General features: G+C 30.3%; 1 long non-coding RNA gene across 4 annotated transcripts; it reads left to right on the top strand.

Moving 5' to 3' along the window:
- Positions 1-1,061: 1,061 nt before the first annotated feature.
- LOC145166833 (uncharacterized) lies at positions 1,062-6,741 on the top strand. Of its 4 annotated transcripts, none has more exons than XR_013740747.1 (7): positions 1,062-1,309; positions 1,615-1,758; positions 3,912-4,081; positions 5,514-5,584; positions 5,697-5,729; positions 5,811-5,909; positions 6,084-6,480. It is a non-coding gene; the product is annotated as an uncharacterized LOC145166833 (long non-coding RNA). The 4 variants fall into 4 exon arrangements; XR_013740729.1 differs by lacking the exon at positions 3,912-4,081 and adding an exon at positions 6,510-6,741 and having other exon boundaries at positions 1,063-1,309; positions 6,084-6,415; XR_013740737.1 differs by having other exon boundaries at positions 1,063-1,309; positions 3,992-4,081.
- Positions 6,742-7,932: the final 1,191 nt, after the last annotated feature.

Raw genomic sequence — 7,932 nt, 5'->3', positions numbered from 1 at the left:
ATTTCGTTTGACTATTTCAACTGATAATTACGAAAGTATATTGTTTTGACAAAATCCAGAAATTTACTGAAAAAATCACTACCAAATTCAAAGAAATCGGGATATGATAAATAGGAAACTATAGACAACCATAAGACTATTAAAATATCAACATATTAACTCAATATTTGATAAAATACAAAACCCTAGACTAAAATTGAAAAAAAGATTTCTCGCCGGAAAAATATTGCTCACCGGTAAACATAACAACAACGAGAGACCGGAGTGCTCACCTCCGCCAGATTTCTCATCATAACTCAAAAACCTTAGACCAAATAAACGTCTATGTGGCCGTCGCCGAAGTGCTCACCACTTTGTCGTCTCTCTGGTCCAAGGTTTCCGAATTTGGTGTCTCCCCTCCGCTGGACAGCTCTCCATTTCTCCTCTCTGCCAAATCTATAAGTTTTATGTTTTTTTCTCTTTCTCTTTGTTTTTCTCTTTTATTTTTTCTCACTAAAATGTTAATATGTCAATGGTCGGTCCGTAGTGGAGACTTAAAGATACAAAAGTTGTCAAGTGCCAAAATTTATTGTCTATTTATTTTTGAATTCTTGTGTTATTGAATATAATAAACGAAATGTTACGAAAATTTCTAAGAATTAGATTACTAGCTTTGTAAGTTTTTTGGTTTAAGTTATTTTCATGATTTCTCCTAGTTAATTCGTTCGTGTTCCTCCCCTGCTGCGAATAGTGGTTGTCGCCGTTAATGGCGTTGCGAATATTGCAAATTATTCTTGGAGAGTAAAAAAACATTTTTTTATTAATTAAAAACATTAATATAAATATAAAAAAAATGAAAGAATAAACAAAAAAAAAAGCAAATATAAAGGATAGAATTTTCAAACCATTTATGGAATATTGCAAATTATTCTTGGAGAGTAAAAAAACATTTTTTTTATTAATTAAAAACATTAATATAAATATAAAAAAAATGAAAGAATAAACAAAAAAAAAAAAAGCAAATATAAAGGATAGAATTTTCAAACCATTTATGGAATTTTTGTCTATATTAAAACCTTTGTTCACGAGGTATTTAAGTTTGACAAAGAAACCCTAAACTTGTATATGCGCCTCTCGCGTCCGTCGCCTCTCTCAACCTCGCATCAATCGGGGATTCAGGTACCTCTTTGGAAGTCCTGTCTACGCCTGTCTCCATCTGTGCCATCTTCTTTTTGACTGCTCAAGAAGAAGAGTGTCAGCGATACTGTAGCCATCTGCTTTGTCGCCGCGTAATCAAGAACCAGAGAAAAGAAGCTCAAGCACAGAAACTGTAAGTTCGATGTGGTGATTTTAATATATGAGCTTATCGAAATTTTTAGGATTTGTTTAAATTCAGTGGAGTTCTATTGTATATATCGGTAATGAGAATGAATTGTTTTTGGATCTTAAATCTGCATCGCACATTCGCATGTTCGGTTGATTCAGTCAAAAATGAATTTTTCGTTTTGTGTATCTTCTCTGGAAAGTGACGACTTAAATTCGTGTTCCACAAAAAACAATGACAGTATTTTACTCGATCTTTTTCTTTTTCAATTCGAATTGGTGAGAAAGTATGTTTTTTTTTTCTTTCTTCAGTTATGATTATGGAGAGAAGATGGGGAGGGAGGGCTCCTTTTCTTTGAACAATTTGTCTTTTTTTAATGTAGAAGATGATAACCAATGGTGGTTATCTAACTATTGGAATGAGTGGTCTCGGAAATATTGTTGTTGTCCTTAAAGGTAAAATCTTATTTCTTTATTTTACTTTGTAATATTATTGTTTAGTTTTCTGCAAATCAAATTATTTGAAGAATTCATGACATACTATCTTAAAAGTTCTAAAACCAAGACATGAATTATTTTTTCTTTTTATATATATGTGCTGTCCTAAGATATTAAAATTATTTTTGTAGTTCTAAAATATATGATTTAGGCCTAGATGCAAGAATAAAATGACTTTTTTTAGTTTTATGTTCATGTTTTCTTACATCATTACACTCTGAAATAATTTGAATTTTTTCTTATCATACCATTGTACTTCCATGACAAACACTATAGACTGTTGATCTAATCATTATAGGAAAAGTTGATTCCATTAAGACATCCACCTCTACACCAATAACTAGTTAAAATCATTTTGAATCGAGAGAGAAGTCTTTTATGAAAGTACTCAAAGCATTCGAATCAAACCATAAATCCTACGTGATAATCTTTAGGGATGGATGGAGTGGAGAAGACCACTATGATGCAAATTTTTTGAAGAAAATTGTGAAAGAAAATAAAATATTATATTGTTATGACGGTTATACCAAAGAATCAAACCCAATTAATATTCTAAAATTTTGTATGAGATTAACGTAACATAAAGCTAAACAGTATTGGAACGTGGTGAAGACCGATACCAAGTTGAAAATTCTTTTGAAAGAAAAAGAAATTGTTTTATTTTATTGTTGAGTTGGATATGGGTTAAAAGAGAAATCCTTTTGCCTTTTTGCTGTTTAACTTGTAGCATATTACCTAGCATTAAACAAAATAAGTAAGATGAAATCTAATGAGCTTCTTATATGATTAAGGATTATTTTTTTGTTTATGTAAGAAGAATATCTTGAATATTGTAATTTTTGCGGACTCTTTTGTTGTTTATGTAAGAAGAATATCTAGAATATTGTATTTTTTTTAACCCTGAAATGAGTATTATTTTCTAATTGACTTGATAATGGATACTTTTTTTTTGTTGTTGGAGATTGTTTTCTTTTATGTAAAAAGAATATCTTGAATATTGTATTTTTAATATTATTTTCTAATTGACTTGATAATATATATATATATATATATATATATATATATATATATATATATATATATTTGTCGATCTCTTATTTACATTTACTTGTTACATGTACTATTCGTTTGCATTCATTTACATAATTTACTTTTAATCATAAATGTGTTTCACTTCACATTTATAAACTCGTGAAACAATGCCAACAAAAGGGTGATAAATTATATTTTTTTATAACATCATTTGCATAAACATAAATTTTATGATACATATATTTTACTTTACTTTTTGTTATTAACAAAGGGTGTTTTGAAATACATGACTTTTGGGTGTTTGTTCCAACATTTTGATCAAACTATTTATAAGTCAACCTTTGTCTCATTTTAGGTGGAAAAATAACTTAAGTTTATGACATCTGTTTCATTTCATAATTAATCATATGTGAAGGTAAATTTTGATGACTTTTGTACTAAAAATATGGTTGTATATGGGCAAAAAAGTATCATGATTTGTGTATACGCAAAAGTATATAAAAACCGACAAGTTTGGTACTAAATCTATGTTCTGTTTATTCGTTTCTATATCTTTTTAGGAGTAAAATATTGATGTCGCGTCCTACTCAAGGTTGTTAAAATCACGATCTGGATTGCAGGATCGTATGATCTTACGATCTAACCTAGGTAAAACGATCATGATCTTAATATCATACGATCTAACCTAGGTAAAACGATCATGATCTTAATATGATCGTTTTTTTGTAAGATCGCGGTAGGATCATATGATCATATCGTAGAATCGATTGTATGATCATTACAATTTTTTTTTAAGTTAAAATATTTTTTCTTAAACAAACTACATAGAATATCCTTTTTGAATTGTTTATGGTTAAATGATGTATTGGATAATGCATTTTTATGTTTTAAACTATTTATTGTTAACTAAATGGTTAACAAATGGATTTAAATGTATTTTTTATATTTTAAAATACTTTTGATAGGATCTTACGATCTGATTCGATTTACGATCACGATCTTATAAAACGGAAAATGATTCTATATAAGATCCCAATTTTTACTTCCTTAGTCCTACTTACAAAATTACGATTTCTTAGGTAATTGACCATCGCTTCTCCATTTTGAAACTTTGGCCATTGATGAGGATTTAACATGACATGAATGTTTTTGCCACCAGACTTGTTCACCACCAAATTTAATTGGTAGATATGTATGACGCTCATTATGAGGCTGGAGGGAGTGCAGTGCCATTCATCGACTTGTTTAGGTAGGTAATAGCTTGCCATGGGAACATCGCCCCTAACCATGGCAACACATAAAACTTGACAACTCCTTGTAGATGAAAGGGAAAATCAAAATTTAATATTTGTTCCCAATATTTTTTCCTGTAATTCAAAAAATGTTATGACAATCCATCCGTTCTAAATAGTAAAATGAACGGTTAATGTAGCAAAGTTGAGATAACATGCAAAGTAGTGATGTAGTATTGCAACAAACATAACACCACTCCATCAATTCTTTGGACTAACCATAAACAAACTAGGCAACACAATTCCATATATATATATATATATATATATATATATATATATATATATATATATATATATATATATATATATATATATACATTAATAAGCATTTAGCGTCAAATGCTGAATTTTAAGAGGTACAAAATCTAATGCAAGTTGTACAATGAATTTATGCATTGAATCTTATTTAGTCAAACGATTGAATACATAGTCTCACTTATATCCCTTAAAAATCTCCACCTAACTGATGAGAATCAAACTGAATCGGGAAGACTTATTCCCAATCTGTTCCTTGAAATAGGGGATTTGAGTCATTTTCTCTTGTTTCTCTTTTGTTTATAAAGAAACGTTGCTACCACCAACATAAACAATTCCAACAAATAGAGAATCGTTGTTGCCTACACGATGTTATTCTGTTTTAGATGCGCCATGGATGCTCTCTGTCGATCTCTCTCCTCTGTTTCTCTTCTTAAAATACTACCGCCACCTTCTCTTCCCCACCACCGGATCCCTATAAACTATCTCCTTTATCGGCGACTTTTGGTTCATATTAGTGGGGATAGAGGGGGGATTTGATCAAGCATATCAGATTGTGTTATTTCACCGCCATTAGTAACCCCCACCAGAGCACCGTTACAGTTTACCCTTTTCATTGTTGGCATCTCTCTCTTTCTCTAAAAAGCCCTAATTGCCACCACGAAGACTAACTACATGTGGTTCTTGATATGGTTCTACTTGCAACATATATAGAAATATTCAGTAGTTTGAAAATTTTGGTGCTTATAATGGTAAGATTTCACATCTATCGTCTATTATTTTGACAAATTCCTTCCCGTTTCTCGGTATTTCTCCCATATCTTTGCATTCTCTGTTCACAAATCCTGGATATAGTGCCCATTTGCCTTCGTCAAGTCTTCTAATGTTCAATCCACCTCACATATTTCTCTTTTCTTCTCTCCACAAACCCTAGATCGAATCTCTTATCTTCTCTCCACAAACCTAGATCGAATTTTGTCGCCCTCGTCATCTACATCAGATAAGGCAACACCCTCCTCCTTCTCTCTTCCTATCCGACAACGTTCACCACCACACACCACCGTGTAAACCACCATCATTGATTTTATCGATTTCATCTCTTTCTAATTTACGATTTAACTGGATTTTCAGGACTCCCGTGAAGCCCACACTGCCATCACCATCGAGGTCTCTCTTACACTAATCCGTTCATCTAATCATGTGTAAGTGTGTGTTTGTCTTCTTAAAGTTCCATAAATACTTTCTCTCTGGTTGTTAATTAGTTTTTTGTATGTATGTGTGTGTTTAACCTTTGAACAACCATTTTTGTTTCAGCGAGCCCATGGATCTTCTTGGCCACTTTTCATGGTAAGCCCTAACGTTTTGAGCTCCATATCTTAGTTTGGAACTTTTGTTCCCAGATATAAAACTATTTGATTTACCTCTCAGGTTTCCAGTAAACTTATTTGTATTTTGCAAGCTCAAGAAGTCTTTAATGAAGCTGGAGTATGTGGATTTTCGAAAGGCACTTCTATGACTTTACTTATGGTATGTGTCATATGTTTGCTCTCTATGTGTATGTCTGTGTGTTGTGTCTTTGTTTCCTACAATAAGAATGGTTGTATTACTGATTATGATACATCATGTAGACCATTTCTTGATAATTTTCTTGACTCTTTATTTTACCTTACAATCAGGGGTTCAATATTTTGTGTTGTGCAGGATTAACCATCGCATAAAGTGAAGCAATAAGTGAACCTAAAAAGTCTGTTGATAAATATTGTGATATTAATGAAAAGAAGTGAGGCCGTAAGTCAAATACTAAGTTTTGGTAATGAAATGCTTTGCACAGTCCTTTTGATGAGCTTCTTTGTTTGCCTTTATTGTTTAAATCACTTAATTAACTGAGATAATAATCTCATCTAGCTTCTTTGTTTTTTGGTTTTTGGAGGGACTGTATGATGAAAGGGGGTTATTGTTGTGTAAAATTAGAAAAGAAGGAATTTAATAAATTCTTGGTTTGGCAAATGGACATGGACCTGCACAATCTGGGAGTAAATGTTATTGGTCAAAAATTCTATTAATTAGGGGTATTTGTATTTGATGTTAAATTTAGATTTTTCTTTGTGGTTTAAATGTTGGTTGCAGGAGAAGGATCTCTAAAAAAAACCTTAAACAAGCATCTATAGAGGATAAAATTCATGGACCGTATGTGTATATGTATCAAAGCTCACAAATTTTTTTATCAAATCTGACCATCGACCTGATTTTCATGATCACTTTTTGGTTTCTGTATATGTTCTAGGATTTTGTATTTTTTTAGTGCTCTTCGTGTTTCATGTCTTGATAATAAAGTACTTTAGGCCCAAAAATTTAATAAGTGAATGTGTTATTTGCTTTTATTTTATTTTCGATATTTCAGATGTGCAAATGTAAATTTAAAGTCTCTCAAACATCTGTAAATGTAAAGTAGAAGACAAATTCAACATTTGATGTTTATTTCATATATGGAGTTAGATATAGGGTTTTTGCAAGTTAGATTTGGGTGTAACTAGTCACGTTTATTTTGTTTTTTGTTGCTTTTCAGATCCTAATGATAGATTATTTTTGTTTGTGTTTTGTTTCAATAAACATTAATATCTTGAAACATATATATGGGTTTCTGATTAACGAGGTCTTCAATTTCATTTGTTTTTTATTTTTAGAAATTAAACTCTTCAGTTGTGTAGGTTTTCATTTGCTCTTGCTTTCTGGAAACTAGATCTCAAAATGGTTGTAGACATGTGCGAATTTGAGTTTTAACCTTTATATAATGTATGGATTTGAGATTGAGATGAGTTTATTGGCTCATAAAAACATCAATGTACATGATAGAGATGAGTTTTTTTGTTATTATAAAATAATTCATACCTAATAAGAATAATGTATTTTTAATTAACATAATTTATATTATGTTTATGAGTAATTATAATTTTTACAAAACAAATATTTTATACACATTTTTTCCAATGAAAAGTCAAAAATTATTGCTTGCTTTGTGTAAAAGCTGAATAATCTAAGGGTTTGTGGCTGAGCTTTTAGACATGCTTTTAACAGGAAAAAAGAAATGACAAATATTTGCTTTAGGCGTGCTACATAAAAAAGAAATGACAAATATTTCGGACAAAATAAGAGATTTATGTATATTAACTAGATGTTTAGATTTCAAATTTTGAATGTCAGGTTCTACGTACGATTGCTATATAGGAAGAAAACAAAATTATTTTAAAGAGGTGCATGGTCTTTAATTGTTTAGTGATTTTATATTACAAATATATTATTTTACTTGGCTCTACAGTAAGAAAACAAAGACATGCATATGGTCTTTAAGTTTTCAAGTTTTTATTAATTTTATATTACAAATATATTATTTTTTTAAATATGTGCTTGGTTATGAATATTAAATGTTTTTTGTTTTTTGATCATCTATTGAGCTTGAATTTAGTTAAATTCATGATTTACGTGTTTTATTTAATAAATGTTAAGAGTTACGTAGCTAATTATATAATTCTCATGAAAATTTTATGTATAA

The sequence above is a fragment of the Lactuca virosa genome, chromosome 1 (assembly GCF_052849685.1).
Source record: "Lactuca virosa cultivar CGN04683 chromosome 1, Lactuca_virosa_CGN04683_v6, whole genome shotgun sequence".
Lineage (NCBI taxonomy): Eukaryota > Viridiplantae > Streptophyta > Magnoliopsida > Asterales > Asteraceae > Lactuca > Lactuca virosa.
This window is presented reverse-complemented; position numbering and strand designations above follow the sequence as displayed.